Source organism: Sorghum bicolor, chromosome 10 (assembly GCF_000003195.3).
Source record: "Sorghum bicolor cultivar BTx623 chromosome 10, Sorghum_bicolor_NCBIv3, whole genome shotgun sequence".
In the NCBI taxonomy this organism is placed as follows: domain Eukaryota; kingdom Viridiplantae; phylum Streptophyta; class Magnoliopsida; order Poales; family Poaceae; genus Sorghum; species Sorghum bicolor.
The window spans coordinates 25,193,368-25,216,429 of NC_012879.2; the positions used below are offsets into that span (position 1 = coordinate 25,193,368).

Sequence of the window (23,062 nt, forward strand, 5' to 3'; positions counted from 1 at the left end):
ACTTTGTCAGGAGATGCCACCGATGTCAAAAACATGGGAATATCAACTCATGAAATGAAATGCCTCTCACAAATAATCTTCAAGTAGAACTTTTCGATGTATGGGGCATTGATTTCATGGGGCCAATCCTTATGTCCGGGAATTGCGAGTATATCTTAGTAGCTGTGGACTACGTGTCCAAATGGGTAGAAGCCCTACCTTGTCGGTCAGCTGATTCAAAACATGCTAAGAGAATGTTCCATGAAGTAATCTTTCCTCGCTTTGGTATACCCCAGATAGTTATAAGCGATGGAGGTTCCCACTTCATCGACAAAATCTTCCGAAAGTACCTAGCCGATCATGGAGTTCGACACAACGTCGCAACACCATACCATCCTCAGACTAGCGGTCAAGCCGAAACATCTAACAAACAAATCAAAAATATTTCACAAAAGACCGTAGATGAGATGGGTAAGGGGTGCAAGGACAAACTTCCTGATGCACTTTGGGCATATAGAACTGCATTCAAAACACCCATAGGCTTGTCACCTTATCAACTTGTATATGGAAAAACTTGTCATTTGCCTGTGGAAGTAGAGTTTAAGGCTCATTGGGCACTCAAGAAATGGAACATGGATCTCCACCTCGCTAGCGAGAATCGTCTGATGCAACTATCTGAGCTAGAAGAATGGAGAGAGAAAGCCTACCACAATTCAAGGATCTATAAAGAGAGAACAAAACGATGGCATGATAAGAGAATCAAGCACAAGGAGTTTAAGCCTGGAAATAAGGTTCTACTATTAAATTCAAGAGTTAAGCTCTTTGGGCATGGTAAGCTACGAAGTAAGTGGGATGGACCATACAAGGTTATTGACACTTCAACTCATGGAGCCATTACCATCCAAGATGACATAGGTAACACTTTTAAGGTAAATGGTCAACGCTTGAAAATCTATCTTGAGCCACAAAACAACCTGGTAGAGGAACTTGATGTGATTGAGTTCATAGAATTCTCATATTAAGCTCTCATAAGCTCTAGACAATTACCTAACCCTTAACATATTCCACGAGTTTTGTTGTCTATTTGGGTTGTGCAGGATTTTGAGGATTAAGAAGAGTGAGACCGAACATGCAGGCCACAAGAGTGAACGACTATGTCAACATCCAGCTTGGGGGAGGCACCCCCACGTGTATCTAGATAGGTATTACTTTTCTTTCTTGGTTTTATTTACTAGTATTCAGAAATAAAAGAATGCATAACCATGAAACCAAACAAAGTTTTTCTTTTGAGTAATATACAATAGTTTTGTGTAATCCTAAGTTTTAAATAAAATAAAAAGAAAGTTTGATTCAAGTCTAGGTAATTGACAAACATGATATGAGCAGGTCTGAGCTACTATTTAACTTGTTCCAAGTTTTGCTAGAGTTCTGGAAATTTTATCTTTTGAAAATCTAAAAATTCATAAAAAAAATATCTGAGATCATAATACCTAGAGTCTTATAAGATATAAATATTAAAACTGTGGGCACTTGCTTTGTTCAAGCCATTGTTAATTCTTGTAGTTTTGGTTGAGAGAATTATCATGCTCCCAAGATCAAGATCTTTTTGTTTTAAAAATATAAAAGATTCACTCTTCCGAAGTATTATTGTGTTAGAGGCATGGGACTATGCAAAAATTTGATTCGAAAAAAAGAGTGAGACGAGAGGTAAAAATGGACAAGTGTCCGAAGTAGAATTAGGGGTACAAAGATACCAACCTGAGTGGAAAAAATGGACATGTGTCCGATAGTAGAATTAGGGGTACTTGGTGCCCACTCATAAAAAAGGGGAGAAAAAAAAGAAAAAAAATGATAGCCCATGGTCCCTCTAATAAGCAATATGCCAGTAAGAGATGACAAACTTTTCAAAAAGGTCGAAGGTCCTGATCTAGGGGTATGACATTCCTCTCCCTTGCTCCGAGCATTGACATAGCAAAATGCAAAGTAAGTATGCTAAAATTTTTAAAGCTCTACTTATATATCTTTCGAGAAGAAGGTAAATGCCTCAGTTTTATTTTGGAAACTTACAAACAACTCCAGAACAAAGGTAAGACAGAAGAGCTTGAGACATAGTGCTTGACTTGATCATTCAGTTTTTCAATCACTTAAAACCTTAGTGATAACTTAAAAACCCTGTAGTAACAGGAATAAAAGTAACCCCTGTTTTCTTGCTGATTTTAGTTTTGCTCAGGGACGAGCAAAGGTTAAGCTTGGGGGAGCTTGTTGACGGTCCTTAATGCTCACATTTAACCGTCAACTAATCATGGAAAAGGACTTATATGCAGCCAACACCTAGACTTAGGGTTTTATCTGACAGAATTCCACAAGTTTTGGTGTTTGTTTATTTCTGCAGGGGGTTATCAGGAAATATGAAAGAAAGGCCCACACGTCGGGTTTACATAGAGATATTAATGTGCCGCACAATTTTCTACCATCTAGAAGACTCCAGAAGCCACGGGAACGAACGGGAGGCCGATCGGGCCCGGGGGCAGGGCGCCCGCCCTCTGCCCTTGGGTGCCCGCCCAGCTATAGTAACCAATCAGCTTCAACTTCACGGATCGTTCTCCACCGACCTCTTAGGGACCAAGGAAAACCGTGCGATTAATGTCGGTTTGATCCGACGGCCCAGATTCTCTGAAAAGACTATATAAGCAAGGCCCCCTGGCCCCTGGAGAGCATACCTCTTCTACAGAATCAAAACTAGAGTTTCAATTCTTTATCCAAGTAGAGAGGATCCCTCTAGTTCTTCTAGTTCTACCTTTAGTTCATCTAGATCTAGTTCTAGTTCATCTAGTTCTAGTTCTAGTTCCTCTAGTTCTAGTTCTAGTTAGTTCTAGTTGTAATCTAAAAAATAGGGAGAGAGAAGAGGAGAGCGGAAGAGGAGGAGCCGGATTTGTCGGATCTTCCTCAACATTGTACTTTTGCAGCAACTGGTTCGTTCTTCATCGTTCTCCAGGTTCTTCAATTCATAATCCTGAGTTCTTTAATTATTTTTATTTACATTCAACTGATTTATTGGATTCCCGCTTGCATCAAGTGCTCTAATCTTTGCAACATTAGAGTAGTAATTAATAGATTAGACGTGGTGTTTAGTCTTGCAATTACCTGGAATTGCACCCAATCCTGCGGATTGTTGTGGTAGCCTTAGGGTAGTGACAGCCCTAATGGTCGACGTATTCCACCTCGTTCGGATCGGTGTTTGTAGGACCGTAGTCAGACCTTCCTACTCCCCTTCTCATTTCTTTCTGTGGTTAGTGCTCTGTTGTCCCGATATAAATAATCTTTGAAGTAATTCTTGATTCTTAGATCAACTAGAGAACTCTTAGGAAACTTCCTCTCTTCCGACCAAAAATAATTATATAGTTATCCTTGGACGATCTTGGATCTTAATTAGTACACTCACGTTCCCTGTGGAAAATCGATACTCTGGAATACTCCCGGGTGAAGGCTACATCGGTATCCGTGCGCTTGCGGAATTTTCTGTTTGTGTTTAAAATACCCAACACTCACCAACATTTTCTTCTCTCTCCAGTCTGCCCTGACCGTGGTCAAGCCGCTCGGAGCCTTCCCAGACGCCGTGAACGCCTCCAACGGAACCGCAGTATCCCCTCGATGCTCCCCGTGCCTTTAATCGCAAGTTTAGAGCGCTCTAACGCCGAACCCGAGCCTTCCGAGGGTGCGGCAATGGCGCCACCGCAGGGCCGTCGTCCCGACGTGCTCCCCGCCCCTTCTTTGTGCCCTATCGTGTTCGCCTCGTCGCGCTGGTCGTTGTGGTAGCGTTATTTTTGTTTAGAGTGGCCGGGAACGAGATTTCGGCGAGCTATGAGGAGCTCACCTCGTCGGCGACAATGGAGCCGCCATGGTCGTCCTCGGCTCAGGCGAGCGCCCCGCCTCCCTTCTTCCTGAGCCGTCCGATCGGATTCCAACGGCCCAGATTACATACCCCTTCGGGGTTATGTAACCGGTCCACCGTGGACCGTGGACGCGGTCCACGGGCGCTCGGCCGGCCGGTCCACGCGCAGAGTGGTGGACCGAGCCAATCCCGGCACGACACGTGGCACCCCTGTCAGCCAGCGACGCGGTTAGTCGCGGACCGCTGGAGATTTTGCACTTTAACCCCCCTGTTTCAAACAAATCAACCCGCGGTCCAACCTAGTTCAAAAGTATTTCTTTTTAATCCTGTTTTCTTCTGTTTTAAACCCTGTACTTGTATATAATAGTGCGCTCTGTCCAGACCCGTTAGAAAATCAGTTTTAATTCTTTTAAATTTGTTTTTAATTCAGTTTATTCATAGAAATGCCATCCATTTTGTTTTATGCATAACTTTCACGTTTTAAGTCCGATTAGAGTGATTCTTTCGCTGATGTGTTCGTAGAAATGCATAGAGTAGATTTATATACCTTTCAGTCACTGTTTTTACTGTTTGGTGTACTATTCTCATAGAACTCTATTTGTATGCATGTGATGATTGGACAGGATGCTTGATTGGTGTTTGGATCACGAATAGAAGGTGATCAGGTTGGGGTGGTTGAGGAACAGTTTGTGGAGCTCTACCAGGAGGAAACTTTTGAGGAAGGCAAGTGTAATATAGGCTTCCTTGTACCTATGAACATTATTTAATTCATACATATGCATGTGTCTAAATTGAAATACCTATAATGATTTTACCTTGATAATTTTGTACCACAAATCCTTGATACCCATGGGAAGGTGTGCATTTATTTAGGTAGTTGCTGCTACGCTTAAAACCCAAGATTATAAATTAATCTGATTAATTGGTATATGCAATGTGATAAAATATGTTCTAGTAACTTGGTTCACGGGGCTAGAGCTTGGATTATGAAAGCTCTAGATTCCTCTCCATAAGGACTTAATCCTGAAGCGGCCACCTAGGAGGTCACGTACAATCCCGAGAGTCACATGGCTCTGACCTTAATCATATAACTAGTATGTCTCTAGCAAATTAGTAGTTACCGAAAGGCGCTAGAGGGGGGTGCCTCGTGGTGTATAGATGTCACTCCTACCTTGGTGTGTACAGTGCTGTGACCACATGTGCCTCTTGAAGGAGGTCGTCTATGCACACTTGCCACTGAAACCTCACGGCTACTATTTTGTTAGGGTGACTAGTGAAAGGTTAAGTAGTGGAACCCGGTCACACTTCCTCGGTAGAAGTGGTGTGGGCCTTGCAAACCCCGACACTAGGGAACCACGGCTCGGGGGTAAAGTTGTACAATTTCTGCAGAAATCTAAAACCTGTTTTAACAGCCGAGCTCTCGGTCATGAGCGGCCTGGATCCTTCTTGGTTAGCGGTTACTTGGCTATACTTGGGAAATGTGATAATTTTGATTAATACTTATGTAACCAGGGTTGGTCTCTCATTAAAAGTAGCAAGTCTTGGATAATAAAATATGACCAACTAAAATGCAAATCGCTGCTAAACCGAGTCAAGCCTTTGATCCTTCATATACCCCTATGTTATACTTGCTAAGCATGGTGCGCTTACACTTGTTTATATTTCAATGAAAATCCCGGAAGGGTAACAGATGAGTCTACTGAGGAGTTCCCCGAAGATGTCCAGAACTTCTAGAGAGCTGGTGTTCACCAGTTGGTGTCCCTGTGGCAACAAGGGCTTAGCTTTCCGCTTTATGTAATAATGTTGCCAATGAGCAAGACTATGTGAGATGTTTAAGTTGAATATGCGATGTAATAAAGTACTTTACTTTGATATATTTACAATTTGTGATAATATGTGTGCTTGGACAACCTGGGCGCACATATTTGAGTACTTGGTTTTGTTATCAAAACTGGGTGCGACACGATGCCTAGAAGAAGTCTCTTGACGTCGAGGTCTCAGAACGCTCGGCGTTAGAGGCCATGGTCGCCTTGGCGTGCAAGGGACTTTGGGTCGAGGCGGGCGCATTGGGGTTGTCTCTGCGGAGCCGCGTCGGGGCTCTATACTCCCGGGCCAGGGAGAGACTGAGGGAGGCTCTCCACGATGGGGTGAAGCAAGCCTTGGCTGTGGTGAGCTCTCACTACATTGGCATCGACTTGCCAGCGGTCAGTGAGGGGTATGACCTTCCCGATGATGAGGCGGAGGCCCAGGAGGAGCTACAGAAGCTCGTCGATGCTATGGAGGCTCCGGGAAACGCCTTGGCCACTTTCTTCGACGCCGAAGTGGAGCTGCACTCCCTCGGCGTGCAGGATCCTGGGCAGTCAGGGCAGTGAAGCCCTTGTATGAATTAGTTTATTTTGAGAACATTAGAGGCCAGTGGGCCTTGTCTTTTGTAAACTTAATGTTAATATGAATATTCTTTTTAGAAATTCTTTGTGTTTCTTTTCTAACTCTGGGGCTACTCGGCCTCCGCAGCGCGAGGCTGGGCGAGCCGCCAAGGTTTTGAACTATCAGTTAGAACATTCTGAGCCTCTTGACGGTCCTTAATGCTCACATTTAACCATCAACTAATCATGGAAAAGGATCCAAATGCAACCAACACCCAGACTTAGGGTTTTATCTGACAGAATTCCATGAGTTTTGGTGTTTGTCTATTTCTGCAGGGGGTTATCAGGAAATACGGAAGAAAGCCCCACACGTCGGGTTTACATAGAAGATTCCAGAAGCCACGGGAATGAACCGGAAGCCGAGAGGGCTCAGGGACAGGGCGCCCACCCTACTCCTTTGGGCGCCCGCCCACCTTCAGTGTCCAATTCGGACCCGTTTCGCAGATCACGCTCCACCGACCTAAAGGATCAAGGAAAACCATGCGATTAATGTCGGTTTGATCCGACGGCCCAGATTCATCTGAAAACACTATATAAGCAAGGCCCCTGGCCCCTAGAGATCATACCTCTTCTACAGAATCAAAGCTAGGGTTTCAATTATTCATCCAAGTAGAGGATCCCTCTAGTTCATCTAGTTCTTGTTCTAGTTCCTCTAGTTCGAGTTCTAGTTAGTTCTAGTTGTAATCTAGAAAATATGGAGAGAGAAGAGGAGAGCGAACGAGGAGTCGGATCTGTCAGATCTTCCTCAACATTGTACTTTTGCAGCAACTGGTTCGTTTTTCATCGTTCTACAGGTTCTTCAATTCATAATTCTTGAGTTCTTTAATTACTTTTATTTACATTCAAGTTATTTATTGGATTCCCGCTTGCATCAAGTGCTCTAGTCTTTATAACACTAGATTAGTAATTAATAGATTAGACGTGGTGTTTAGTCTTGCAATTAACTGGAATTGCACCCAATCCTGCGGATTGTTGTGGTAGCCCTAGGGTAGTGATAGCCCTAACGGTCGACGTATTCCACCTCGTTCGGATCGATGTTTGTAGGACCATAGTCAGAGCTTCCTAGCCCCATTCTCATCTCTTTCTGTGGTTAGTGTTTTGATGTCCCAAAATAGATAATCTTGAAGTAATTCTTGATTCTTAGATCAACTAGAGAACTCTCAGGAAACTTCCTCTCTTCCCACCAAAAATAATTAGATAGTTATCCTTGGGCGATCTTGAATCTTAATTAGTACACTCACGTTCCCTGTGGAAAATCGATACTCTGGAATACTCCCGGGCGAAAGCTACATCGGTATCCATGCGCTTGCGGATTTTTCTGTTTGCGTTTAAAATACCCAACAAGCTTTCTGGCACCATTGCCGGCGAACGGTAGCTGTGCTAGTTTTGAACCAAGTAGTCCGTGTATCCTTTTTCTTTTCCTTTTTTTACCACACTCACCTTACCATTTTCACCACACCACATGGATTTCACTCTAAGCATTAATGAGCATGGAATTTATTTCATAGCCACTTCATTTACTCCATGCTCATATGCAACATCTTCCCAATCTTTTGCTCTCTCCAACATCACCACATTCGAGATCTCCAACCCCCTCATCCTTTCTATTTATAAAAACTTTAAAAAGGGCGGTTGTCAATACATATGTTTATAATAAATATTGCAGATCTCGTTGAGTTGATCTTGATATAGGTCAGCGTTGGAGGGGAAACCACTTCGCCGATATAAATTGATGGTTTCCCAAGGACAAGCTTAGTGTCCTAAAATAAGCACTGATCAGATCGTAACATGAGCTTTTAATTATTTGCAATATTACCTTGTGTATTGAGCATATAAGGATAATTGTAAAAAAAATTCCTTCGGGTATTCTTGTCACTAACCTTTCCAGGATTGGAGCAAGAATATCGGATGAATGACAAGCACAAGGTATGTCCAACCAATCATCATACAACATTGAATTAAATTCATCCAAACTTGAATTCTACAAAATTCAAGCTTGGGGGAGTACTTTACATAAAAACATCCTTTGCCATGTTGCTATGTTGGTTGTCCCTACCTTTTAGACATGCTCAATTTGTTAAATACTAATCACACTACTTCATCTCCACTTGAGTAGATCTCTATAAATGCTCTCATGCTACCTTTATTTGCTTTAGTATATGTCTAGGTTTGGAGTAGTTTCATTTGTCTCTTAATTAAGCATGGTGCTTAGTTTAGGAATGATGATCTTATTTCCAAGGGATTTTAAGTTAAGCATGATGCTTAGGTTAAAATGCCCTCCTAAATCAAATTAGACATGGTGTCTAGGTTGACTTTTTAGCCGATAGTATGCTATAGTAGATATTGGATATTTTGTTGGACTAACCCCTGCAGGAAAACTTTCAATATCGACCTAGGAAGTCCTGAGATAAACCCACATTGGAGACAAAGAGAGAGACACATGAAGTTTAACAATTTACACAAGGAAGACATAGCTCACAAGAGATGATCCATGGAGGGTGCCACAAACACGATGCACAACCGCTAAGAAAGGAAAGCTTCCACAAAGTGATACTGTACCATCACTCTTCAAGTAAGGTAACATTTTAAGGTACACTTCGAGCAAAATATGAAGGAGTTTTAAAGCTCCCAGATTCCTCCAAGTGAAGAACCTAGATCTACGAGCACAAACACACTGGATACTGGACACTCAGGCAATCACTGCCCTAAGATGCTTGAGGACGTAACTACTGGAGTAACCCTGTTGTGGAAGTAATTACTGACCTTCTGCCGATCAAGAGAGACGATTTAGGACGCCCTGTCATCCCGATCTCCATCGGCATGGTGGACTTCCTAGAAGCACTCTGCGACTTTAGCTTTAGCGTCAACATTATGCCCAGGGTACTCTATGAAAAATTCTTTACATATCCTTTATTAGAAACAACCATGTGTTTGCAGTTTGCAGATCAGGCATTAAGTTTCCAAAAGGGAATATTGAAGAAGCTCTGTCTCCGAGTTGGTACCTTGTACGCCCCAGTAGACTTCGTGGTGATAGAGACCGGTAATGATGAGAGGGCACCCATAATCTTAGGGAGGCCATTCCTGAACACCTCAGGAGCTGTCATCTACGCTAGTGCTGCCAATATCAGTTTCTACATCAAGGGGAGGAAGGAGACGTTTTCCTTCAAGAACAAGACTACACAAATCTCAGAGCAATCCCGACATGAACCAAGGAAGATGACCAACAGGAGGAACAGAAACAAACAAATGTGGACCGAGTCAGCTAAGATGGTCATTGCAGTTCACGGAGGTCAATATCGTCAATTTAAGTCACCATTCCTGACCAAAAAGGACAACCCAGCTCCAGATGGCAGATCAGCCATTCCGAAAGATTGAAGGTTATTGACATGGGAGAAGACGAGTACGATCTACCCATCATCCTTGGGAGACCGTTCCTCGGCACTGTTAAAGCAATCATCTACATTGGAACCGGAGAAGTCCACATGCACTACCCCTCTGAGAAGGTATGCCGCTATTTTACTGACCCTAACTATATAGTTGAAGACTCTAAGCAGGACAGGACAAGAAGAAGACGATGCAACCACAATTAGAGGAGCCAAATCATCAAGGACGGATGGGCAGACTACGAAGAAGAAGTGGTAAGGTCTGAAGACATACAGCTTGAACAGAACTGTCCTGAGGAGACCGTAGCACCGTGTCAGGTGTGGAGAGAGAAGATAGTTATACATGAAGAGGAGGCGCCGCCGGAACCACCGACTACGCCGTCCAGCGAATCCTAGGACGACTGAGAAAACGGAGAGTCTTGTTCGGAGGACTTAGAAACACCAAACGCCTAGCCAAGAGGTAAACTTGGTAGTTATCCTTTTCCTTTCAATTATTTAAAATAGTTTGCTTAGTTAATCAGGTTCATATCATCTCAAAAAGAAAATAAAAATGTTAAAAATAGTAAGCCCCATGTGTGTATGCTCATGGCATAAAATCCATAAGTACATTCACTGTGGTGGCATAAAAATAAAATAAATATATTCCTGTCCTATAAAAATATAAAAATAAATTTATGATCCTACCAAAGAGTGTAACATTTATTGAGGAGGCTCAACATGATAAATGCTAGATATTTATGCTAACACTTAACTAGTTCCACAAAGCTTTGTTGTCTATTTGAGCTCCACATAATTCAAGGATCAAAGAAGACTAGTAGACGGAGGACATCCAAATCACTATTAGGGTGCCGACATTCAAATACACCTCCGCCACCTGCTAGCTACATCAGAAGAAATTGCGTCAAAATCCAGCTTGGGGGAGAGCACCCCCATTTATCCAGCTAAGTATTCTACTCACGTCTATACTTTACTCAAATAATAAAAAGATGCATAATCATGAAAACCCAAATAAAGATTTTGTGCTTATATATCTTTGCTTAGTTTGCTAAATAAATAAATAAATAAAGTTTGCTATGAACCCTCCTGATAAGCTCTCACATGGAAATGATCAATAGTTGCTCTGCCATGACTAGTTCCCAAAATTGAAATCTCTCTCAAGTTTAGGCATGACTGTTATTAATTAAGATTTGCTCTAAACCTGAACTTGTGGGAAGAGTACTTGATCTAAAGTCTAAGTCGTTAACGGATATGATTTGGAAAGGTTGAGCTGTTGTTTATCTATTCCTAGAGATGCTAGAATTCTGGAGAATTTTATCTTTGAAAATCTTTAAAATATCACATGATGAGTTCCTGTATGATGAGAGTTTAAAATCCTACCATAGCCATATATACATGCTTATTAGACTATGAACCATACATTTACTTTTTACTGCCTATGAAAATTGAGTGTGGTGTAGCTGTGTAGACCCTTAGGAGCTTGTCATGTGGTTAAATCAAGATTCACATGCACGTTCACTCACACATCCTGCTTCTACTCCGGAAGTACGCATCCACATATATCCACCCATTTCCATCTCCAGAACCACTCAAAAATATTCTACTCCTAATCCGGAAGAGAATAGCTAAAAACATTTTTGTTCTCCCCTGTGAAATAAATGCTCAAGTTATCTTAGTTACTACCACTTGCTGTTGGGTATTCTTAACATCATTACCAAAAGTAGACTTAGTTTTCTAATTCTGATAACGGTGCCAAAAATGCCAAACTTATCCCTCATACCACTTAAGCCAAGTTGTCATCCCCAGCATGATATAAGAGACGCGGTATTGAAATATTCAATTGCTCTTCTAAATAAATAATGAAAGAGATCTGCAAGCGCACAGATTAATACCGATGTAGCATTTTAACTGGAAAGTATTCCAGGTATCGTTATTTATATTTTTACCTGTGGGAAGGGATTAACAATCATCAATATTGATTACAGAATAGAATATGAGATTGAGTATCTATCATTGCATGTATAATTGAGAACATTTATCTAACTCTTTCATACAGGGATATGTGTCACATAAAAGATATAAAACAATGAATAGTGACAAAGATAATTGATCTGATCAGCATAACTTAGCCACATATAAATATGATAAGCACATCAATTAGATACTCTAGAAAGTCATTAGCATGGAATTAGAACGAACTACAAGAATATTTCCTAAGTTATTCTCAACTATATAGTCTAGCATTATCATAGTTAGTGCAAGCATACTTAGCAATCATTGCGAGACAAGACAACGCCCATGCATAGTGATATTAGCAAGGTAAATGAGAAACATAGCAATCACTCCCCTGTAATAATATTGCTCTGCTAGCCCAATACACGAGCGGGGGACTATATAAAAATCAATGAAGCTGTCACTATCATGAAATACCCCACGATCTGGCATATTGGGTACAATTGCAGATAAATACGGTATAAGCACCACGCCTACACAATATCTATCATTTACCCATGGATCTGATGGATAAACGCTATACGATCCTAAGCATGTATATAGATCCAATCTAACTAAGCCAAGTACATAACTATGATAAACTAAGAACAATATAATCTTGAATATAAACAAGTAGAGCAAAGTCATCAGCAATATATTGAGGTAGAACAAAGTCATATTCATAATATTGAAGAACAAAGATGATTAGAAGAACAATTAGAGAATTACCAAGAATCCTCTTGACAGATCCGGAAACCAATCGAAGATTGACTCCTTCTAGTTCTAATCCTATGTAGCTATGCTAATCTAGATATCTAATTGATGTGGTGGCTCTAATCTTGATTAGGCTTCTTCTCCCTTAAGGAGTAATGAATTAGGGTTGAGAGGCTCTCCCCTCCAGGGGCCAGGGGGTCTGGTTTTATAGTCCCTTCAAGTGAATATGAGCCGTTGGATCAAACCGACATTGATTGAATGGTTATCCTTGATCCTTTAGGTCGGTGGAGATCTTTCTCGAAAGAGAGTCCTGATTGACTCCAGAGGTGGGCGGGCGCCCAGTGCATAGCCCCGTTCGGCCTCCGCTTCCTTCCCGTGGCTTCTGGAGTCTTCTAGATGTAAGATAATTGCGCGGCACGTTGATATCTCTATGTAATCCCGACGTGTGGGCCTTTCTTCCATATTTCCTGATAACGCACTGCAGAAATAGACAAACACCAAAACTCATGGAATTCTGTCAGATAAAACCCTAAGTCTAGATGTTGATTTCATTTGGATCCTTTTCTTTATTTATTTGATAATTAAATTTGATACTTAAGGACCGTCAACAAACTCCCCCAAGCTTACCTCTTGCTCGTCCCTGAGCAAAGATAGACTCAGTAATGGATCAGAAGTTGTTGCAATATCTTTAAAATTTGATGGTACACATGCTTTTAAATGAGGTCTCATCTCTGAGTTAGAGTAAACTGTCAAGACTTAAAACTTACTTACTTTACCTTTCACCCTGGGACTTGTAACCGTCACTTCTATCTTGAGTGGTTAAAAGATAGAACAGTCTAGTCAAGTGCCATGTCTCTTATTCTTGATCAGCTATAGCTCTGGAGTTTTTGCAGATTTTCAAATAAAACTCAGAGATTCCTTGTATGACTCTCTCAGATCTCTCTTTTGTGGTATTTCTGGATCCTTACCAAGGCAGTGATGGTATATGCCTTCTCTCAAAAAGTATGTGGTATTTGTGGTATAAAGCATAGTGACATTACTCTCTCTCATCCTACTCTAATAAGGCTTTTAATATCTGGAGCTCATAGGTGGGAGATAAATATACATACTTACATGACATTTATTGTATAGTCAAACCATGGATCCAAAGAAACAAATCAATAAGTCAAATCAAGATGTGCATGTGTGGCAAATGAATGGTGTATGGTGATGATGGTGATAACAATGGTGAAAGTCTAATTCTACATTTGCTCTTTTGAGGGGATACATACCTTCCTTGCTTTTTGAAACTTTATGAAGAGAATGAGATGCTCTTCTTTTTCTTTTCTCTCAGGTGGGTATCTTGTACCCCTAATTCTACTGTCGGACACTTGTCCATTTTTACCTCTCGTCTTACTTTTTCTTTTCTTTCGAGGTTCCGGGCACTTGCCCCTTTTTATTTCCTCGTATCTTTTTTTTAGAGCACTCATCTCTTGAGATAATATAGCAAGTGGTAGTAACAAGATGACTTGAGCATTTATTTCACAGGGAAAACAGAAATATTTTTGGCTATTCTCTCCCAGATCAGGAGTAGAATATTTTTGGGTGGTTCTGGAGATGGAAATGGATGGATATATGTGGATGGTACTTCCGGAATAGAAGCAGCATATGTGAGTAAACGTGCAAGTGAATCTTGATTTTAACCACATGACAAGCTCCTAAGGGTCAACATAGCTTGACCACACTCAATGCTCATAAGCAGTAAATAGTAAATGTGTGGCTCAAAGTCTAGCAAGCATGTATATATGGTTGTGGTAGGAATTTAAACTCTCATCATACAGAAACTCATCATGCAACATTTTAAAGATTTTCAAAGATAAAATTCTTCTGAATTCTAGCATCTCTAGGAACAGATAAACAGCAGCTCAAGTTTCCCATATCATATCCGTTAACAACTTAGACTTCAAATCAAGTTTTCATCCCACAAGTTCAGGTTTAGAGCAAGCTTTAAATTATAACAGTTATGTCTAAACTTGAGAGAGAACTTCAAATTTTAAAAATTAGGCAGAGCAACTATTCATCATATCCATGCTTGAGTTTTATTATTAAGATTCAGATTAGCATAGCCACTTTATTTATTTATTAAACACACTAAGCAAAAGGCATATATATAAGCATAAAATCTTTATTAGTTTTTTCATAGTTATGTATATTTATATTTTAATATAGTATAAGTATAAAGATAGATAGATAGAAATACTTATCGGGATAAATGGGGGTGCTCTTCCCCAAGCTGAATTTTGACGTAATTTCTCTTGATGTAGCTAGCAGGTGGCAGAGGTGTATTTGAAAGTCAGCAACATTCTAACAGCGATTAGAATGTCCTCCGTCTGCTAGTCTTCTTAATTCTTAAATTTAGTGGAGCTCAAATAGACAACAAAGCTTGTGGAACTGATTAAGTGTTAGCATAAATATCTAGCCTTTATCATGTTGAGACTCCTCAATAAATGTTACTCCCTACTTTTATATTTTCATTTTATAAAGCAGAAAAATATTTATTTTATTTTTATGCCACCACAGTGAATGTACTTATGGGTTTTATGCCACTCGTATACTCACATGGGGCTTATTGTTTTTTAACCTTTTTATTTTATTTTTAGGATAGTATGAACTTAATTAACTAAGTAGACTATTTGAAATAATTGAAAGGGAAATGATAACTACCAAGTTTACCTCTTGGCAAGGCGTTCGGTGTTTTTAAGTCCGTCGAACGGGACTCTCCTCTTTCTCAATTGTCCTGGGATTCGTTGGGTGGCGTAGTCGGTACTTCCGGTGGCGCCTCCTCTTCATGTATAGTTATCTTTTCTCTCCACACCTGACTCGGTGCTACGGTCTTCTCTGGATAATTCTGTTTAAACTGTATGTCTTCTGACCTTACCACTTCTCCTTCATAGTCTGCCCATCCATCCTCAATGATCTGCCTCCTCTGGTTGCGGTTGCGTTGTTTTATTACCTGCTTAGATTCTTCAAAGATGTAGTTAGGGTAAGTAAAATAACGGCGTACCTTCTCTGAGGGGAAGTGCATATGGACTTCTCCGGTTCCAAGGTAGATGATTGCTTTAACGGTGCTGAGGAACGGTCTTCCAATGATGATGGGTGGATCGTACTTGTCTTCTCCCATGTCAATAACCTGAAAGTTTGTGTAGACAAAATGATCGTTGATTTTGACTGGGACATCAGTTACCGTACCTTTAACTTCTCAAAACGTCTGATCTACCATCTGGAGCTGAATGTATGTTGATTTTAGGGGCATGGTTCAGAACAAGAGTCGATAGGTGACTGTGGCCATTATGTTGACGCTCGATCCGGTGTCGCAAGTCGTCTTGTAGAAGTTGTATCCATTTATGGAGCAGTAGATGCTTGGCATTCCTGGGTCGTCCTTTTTGGTCAAAAATGGTGACTTAAGTTGTTGATCATGGCCTCCATGAACTGCAGTGACCATCTTAGCTGACTCGGTCCACACTTGCTTGTTCCTGTTCCTCATATTGGTCCTCTTCCTTGATTCACGTCTGGATTGATCTGGGGTTTGTGTAGTCTTGTTCTTGAAGGAAAACGTCTGCTTCCTCCCTTTGATGTAGAAACTGATCTTGGCAGCACTGGCGTAGATGACAGCTCCCGATGTGTTTAAGAATGGCCTCCCTAAGATGATGGGTGCCCTCTCATCATTTCCGGTCTCTATCACCACGAAGTCTGCTGGGGCATATAAGGTACCAACTTGGACACAAAGGTTCTTCAATATTCTTTTTGGAAAACTTAACGCCTGATCTGCAAACTGCAAACACATGGTTGTTTCCAATAAAGGATATGTAAAGAATTTTTCATAGAGTACCCTTGGTATAATGTTGACACTAGAGCCAAAGTCACAGAGTGCTTCTGGGATGTCCACCATGCCGATGGAGATCGGGATGACGGGGCATCCTGGATCGCCTCTCTTGACCGGTAGAAGGTCAGTAGTAACTTCAGTGACGGGGTTACTCCAGTTACCTGCATCAAACATGTCTACAAGATTTGCAGTTTCTAATCCTTCCGGTTGTGATGGTATACCAGGGATAGTAGTAGGAACAGCAGCAGCTATTTGATTTAATTGAAATTCAATCATTTTATTAAAGCTAATTTGATTCTTGATGGCAGTAGAGAAATCATCCATTCTATTATTTATATTTTCTAGCATTTTATCATTCGATGCCAATTTCTTAGATAGGTTATCCATTAGTTTTCCTTGATTAGACACTAACTCTCTCAGAGGTGGAATATTATTATTGTTGTAAGAATTGTTACCTTGATAATTACCTGAAAAGTTAGGCCTTTGTTGATTCCAACCTTGATTTTGTTGAGGACGGTTGTAGTAGTTGTTGTTATTGTTGATGTAGTTCACATCCTCAAGCATCTCAGAGCAGTGATTGCTTGAGTGTCCAGTATCTCCACACTCCTCACAAGTCATGTGAGAGTCGTAGATGTGCATAACTTCTTTCTTATCTCCAGCTCTATCATCGATCTTCTTCATGAGCAGGTCTAGCTTTGCAGACAGCATGTCTACCTCCTTGAGCTGATGCATACCTCCACCTCTCTTGCGTTTCTGGGTCCTCTCTTCATTCTAGCCTTGGTTGGACGCCATCTTCTCCACAAGAGCTGTGGCTTGTGGTATGGTGAGTGATAGGAATGCTCCTCTAGCTGCAGCATCCATGGCCTCTCGGGCACTGTTGCCGAGCCCATGATAAAACGTTTGCATCAGTAGCCAGCTCTCCATTCCATGATGGGGACATTCTAAGATGTAGTCTTGGAAGCGCTCCAATGCTTCTGGAACGGATTCATCATTTTGTTGCTGAAAACTTGTAATCTTCCCACAGAGAGCATTGGTCTTGCCCATGGGAAAGAACTTAGCCAGGAAGTTTGTTGAGCAGAGTGCCCACGTAGTATTATTCTCCTTTGTAGTGCAGAACCACTGCTTCGCTCTCCCTAACAGTGAGAATGGGAAGAGGCGAAGTAGTATAGCATCTCTGGGGACTCCTGATATGGTAAATGTGTTGCAAATCTCCAGAAAGTGTTGGAGATGAGCACTAGCATCTTCGTGTGCCTTCCCACAGAACTGGTTGGATTGCACCATGTTGATAAGTCCAGGCTTGAGCTCAAAGTTGCCATCGATCTCTGCAGCAGGTCCAGTGTGGATGTTGTCCGTAGTGGGAGCTGAGAACTCGCGGATTGATTTGTTCACCATGGCTTCGAACTCTGAGGACAAGTTCCGGTGATCTTCTTGATTGGATGAAGCTTCTTGCTGAAGTGTTGATGATCTCTTCTTGAGCTTGGCTCTTGTTTTCTTGAATAATGCTTCGGGATTGTCAACAAAATTTCCTAGAAGATGTCTTCTATTCATACATTCCCCTGCATACGATAAAATAGAAAAATATCGGGGTAAAACTGTATGAGAGAATTGATAAGCTCAATCATATTAGTGACGCGAATGACGACTCGAAAATCTATATCCATTCCTGATTAGTAAGCAACCTTCCCCGTCAACGGTGCCAAAAATGCTTGTTGGGTATTCTTAACATCATTACCAAAAGTAGACTTAGTTTTCTAATTCTGATAACGGTGCCAAAAATGCCAAACCTATCCCTCATACCACTTAAGCCAAGTTGTCATCCCCAGCATGATATAAGAGACGCGGTATTGAAATATGCAATTGCTCTTCTAAATAAATAATGAATGAGATCTGCAAGCGCACAAATTAATACCGATGTAGCATTTTAACCGTGAAGTATTCCAGGTATCAGATGATGGTTCTTAAGTATCAATTTTAATTATCAAATAAATAAGGGAAAGGACCAATATGCAACCAACACCTAGAATTAGGGTTTGATCTGACAGAATTCCACGAGTTTTATTGTTTGTCTGTTTCTGCAGGGGGTTATCAGGAAATAAGGAAGAAAGGCCCACATGTCAGGATTACATAGAGATATCAACGCACCGCGCGATTTTCTACCATCTAGAAGACTCCAGAAGCCACGGGAAGAAGGCAGAGGCCGAAAGGGGCTAGGCCCAGGGCGCCCGCCCTGGTGACCTGGGCGCCCGCCCCCTGCTGGAAGACATTCAGGACTCTCTTCGCACACGATGTTCCACCGACCTAATGGATCAAAGATAACGTAGTACCACCTCGCCTACCGACCCAAAAACGCATAGAGGAGGAGGACTATATAAGGAGACCCCCTGGCCCCTAGAGAAGACAAGAAATTATCATAGAGATTGAGGGGTGCCCTCGAAGGAAAACCTCTTCTCTAATTAATATTTCTTTTTAGGCTTAGCAACCAATGTAAAGTAGAAATAGATCTTCTAGTTTCTACTAGATTGAGAGAGATAGAGTGGAGGTGTAGATTGGAGGAAGCCCGGCCTGTCGGTGTCTACTCCAAGCTTGTACCTGCGGGATCAAGTTCTCCTAACCCGAAGCTTGCTCCTAGGATTCTTTAGTATTTCGACTTCTAAAGTCTAGTAAGTTCTTGTTTTATTGTTCTTATGGTTTATGAGTTTACTTTAATCTCTTCGCGTAGAGTTTAGAGTAATCATTGCTGGCGTAAACGTGGTGTTTAGGCTGGGGTACTCATAGATATTCCCTGACTAGCTGGACCGTGGTAGTAGTGAGGAACGTGACAATTCCGAGTTACCTTTGCAGACCATATCTCGTTAGCAGGAAGGATAGGGTTTATAGGTGCGGGTTGAACATCCTTTGTGGTGTCTAAATTCTGTTAGCCTCCCCAATAGAACAGTAGATCATCCTTACCAAGGTTAGAAGGAGACTACGGTTGGAGTCTTCTCTATTTATCACTCACATCGAGAGACATTCTTTGTAGCCTAAGGGTTAGTAGTAATAGACCGGTTAGTCAGATGCACTCTTTCTCCTAGTGGTAAAAAAATAAATACGATACTCTGGATAATTTCCCGGGTGAAGTGCTCACCGATATCCGTGCGCTTGCGGATCAATTCCTTATTGCGTTCCCAAACATCAACAAGTATTTCTGGCACCGTTGCCGGGGAGAAAGACGGTTGCTGAGATAACCTTGAGTCTTACTACTAGCTTGTATCTATACTTTTATCTTTTCTTATTTTTTATATCCTTTATTTATTTTCTTTACTCTTACCTTATGGAAAACCAAAATTCTAAATCGATCCATGAGTCTGCAATCCCTTCAGTAACTGACCTTTTACCATGGGAATCATCACAGCCTATCCAAACATCCCAGTATAAGTTAAGTTCTAGGTTGATTGCCATGATTCAAAACCTATCTTTTTCGGGAAAGGAAGACGAAAACCCTTACATTCATATTAGAGATTTTGAGCAAACATGTGATTGTCTTCGCATTGAAGGCATTTCTGATAAAACTTTACGTTGGAAGCTTTTTCCTTTTTCCTTAAGGGGGGAAGCTAGACAATGGTACAGTCAGAAGATAAGTCAACAACAAGGTGAATGGGGAGTTTTACGAGCCAACTTTTGTCTAGATTTTTATTCCCTTGACCGTATAGCCAACCTTAGACTCGAAGTCCTATCTTTTAAACAAAAAGATAATGAAACTTTGGGAAAATCCTGGAAACGTTTTTCTGATCTTTTAGAATCTGGTCCAAACCTTAATCTTGAAGACCCTATTCTTTTATTTCACTTTTTTCGAGGTCTTCATAAAAATCACAAACAAATGCTACACACACTGTCTAGAGGTTCTTTCTTTCGCATCCCTACTGATGAAGCCAGATTGATCTTAGATAGAATCCTAGAAGCTGAGATGGATAATACCCTTCATGATGAAACCTACAAAGCCGAAGTAGACACTTTGCCAAATTCTTCATCTACTTTAGCTATCCCAAGTTCTGAGCCACAAGAGGAAGAATTTCCACCACCGGACTTCATGCTGGATATAGAATCCGATCTTTTTGCCGATTTTGGAAACATTTCAAACTACCATTCTATTGATAAACCCCAAAACGGCCAGTTTAGCATTTATTTGCCAAGTGAATATCAATTGAGAGAGCTTATCTCAGTAATGAGTAGCGAATGGTTGGAGGAATCAGAGCTTTCCTCTGATGTGATCCGTTTGGACACACCCTCTATAACTATACGCTGTGCTTATAATTCTGATCGAGTTAATGCTCTTTATAATCCTGTTGTGGGGATCAACATCATGTCTGAATCTTTTGCACTTAAACTATTTAAAAATCTTGTCTTAACCCCCACAAGAAAGGTCATAAAGGAATCTTCAGGACGATTAGTCCCCAGTCTTGGAATTATCAATGTCCTACCTCTTACGGTAGAAGGCTCCATGGTTCATTTGAACTTCTATACATGGGACTTCGACCTATTGATAGGACAACCTTTTAGAAGACTCCATTATGAAGGTAATACTGGAAAGCTACACATTTCTTTTGGAAAAACCTTTAAATTCCCAATAACAATTTCACACTCAAACAATAAGGCCGAGTCATATCTTTTGCCTGATCCTATGGAGGAGGTAAAGGCTGCATCTCTAGAGCTTTTAGATGAACTAGACTTAGAAGACGAAACTCCTTTCTTCACAGAAGAAGAAGCCGAACCTGCTGACCCTGAACCCTTAGATGAGTTTGCAGAAACACCTAGACCCCCCATAGAGCTTAAAACTTTACCACCCGGTCTTACATATGCTTTCTTAAACAATAATTCAGAGTTCCCTATAATCATTAGTGATAAACTCACTTAGGATCAAACTCTGCGATTAATGACCATTCTTGAGAAACATCACTCAGTGTTCGGCTACTCACTCCAAGATCTTACAAGAATCAGTCCTATGATTTGTACCCATCGTATTCCAACAGATCCTTCTGTTCCACCCTCTCGGGAACCCCAACGTAGACTTAATAACACTACGAGAGAGGTAGTTATAAAGTTGCTGCATGCAGGGATTATATATCCTATGCCGCACAGTGAGTGGGTAAGCCCAGTACAAGTTGTGCCTAAAAAGGGAGGCATGACTGTTATTATGAATGAAAAGAACGAGCTAATTCCGCAACGCACCGTCACAGGATGGTGGATGTGCATAGACTATAGAAAACTAAACAAAGCCACAAGAAAGGATCACTTTCCTTTACCTTTCATAGATGAGATGCTAGAGCAGTTAGCGAACCATTCGTTCTTCTGTTTCTTAGATGGATATTCAGGGTATCATCAGGTCCCGATCCATCCCGATGATCAAAGCAAAACCACTTTTACATGCCCATATGGAACTTATGCTTATCGTAGAATGTCTTTTGGGTTATGTAATGCACCAGCTTCTTTTCAAAGATGCATGATGTCTATATTTTCTGATATGATTGAAGAGATTATGGAAGTTTTCATGGTTGATTTCTCTGTTTATGGAAAAACTTTTGATAGTTGTCTTGAATACTTAGACAAAGTTTTGCAAAGATGTGAAGAAAAGCTCTTAGTCCTTAATTGGGAAAAATGTCATTTTATGGTTAGGGAAGGAATAGTGCTGGGACACCTAGTGTTTGAAAGAGGGATTGAGGTAGACAAAGCTAAAATTGAAGTAATTGAACAACTACCTCCACCTGTGAATATAAAAGGAATTCGAAGCTTTCTTGGCCATGCTGGTTTTTATCGTAGATTCCTAAAAGATTTTTCATTCATTGCTAGACCACTTACTCTTTTGCTAGCCAAGGATACTCCTTTCGAATTTGATGATGCATGTCTAACATCTTTCAATTTATTAAAGAAAGCACTCATCTCTGCACCAATCATTCAACCCCCTGATTGGTCGTTGCCTTTTGAAATTATGTGTGATGCTAGTGATTATGCTGTGGGGGCAGTATTGGGACAAACTAAAAATAAGAAGCATCATGCAATTGCTTATGCCAGTAAAACTTTGACAGGAGCTCAACTTAACTATGCAACCACTGAAAAAGAGCTTCTGGCTGTTGTCTTTGCCATTGATAAATTTAGATCTTACTTAGTTGGAGCTAAAATAATTGTTTACATTGATCATGCTGCACTAAAATATTTGCTCACTAAAAAAGATGCTAAACCTCGCCTGATTAGATGGATCTTATTACTCCAAGAATTTTACTTAGAAATAAAAGATAAAAAAGGAGTAGAAAATTCTGTTGCTGATCACTTATCTAGAATGTATTTTAAGAGTGCACAGGAAACCCCCATCAATGATTCACTCCAGGACGACATGCTCTACGGGATTAATAGGTCTGACCCCTGGTATGCAGATATTGTTAATTTTATGGTTTCAGGGTATGTACCACCAGGAGCAAACAAGAAGAAGCTTATTCAAGAAAGTCGTTCACATATATGGGATGAGCCATACCTCTTCTGAGTATGCTCTGATGGCTTACTTAGGAGATGTGTGACCACTGAGGAAGGATGGAAGATCATCGACAGATGTCATTCATCACCATATGGAGGTCACTATGGAGCATTCCGTACACATTCAAAGATCTAGCAGTGTGGATTCTACTGGCCTACAATGTATGAAGACACGAAGCAATATATCATAAGATGTGGGCCATGTCAAAGGCACGGGAACATAAATACAAGGGATGCAATGCCACTCACCAACAACCTTCAGATTGAGCTCTTTGATGTCTGGGGAATAGACTACATGGGTCCATTTCCTCCATCA

The 23,062-nt window shown here is 41.0% G+C and overlaps 1 pseudogene; it reads left to right on the plus strand.

The window, feature by feature from the left end:
- Nucleotides 1-23,062, plus strand: part of LOC110431292 — an 83,710-nt pseudogene that overhangs the window by 11,235 nt on the left and 49,413 nt on the right.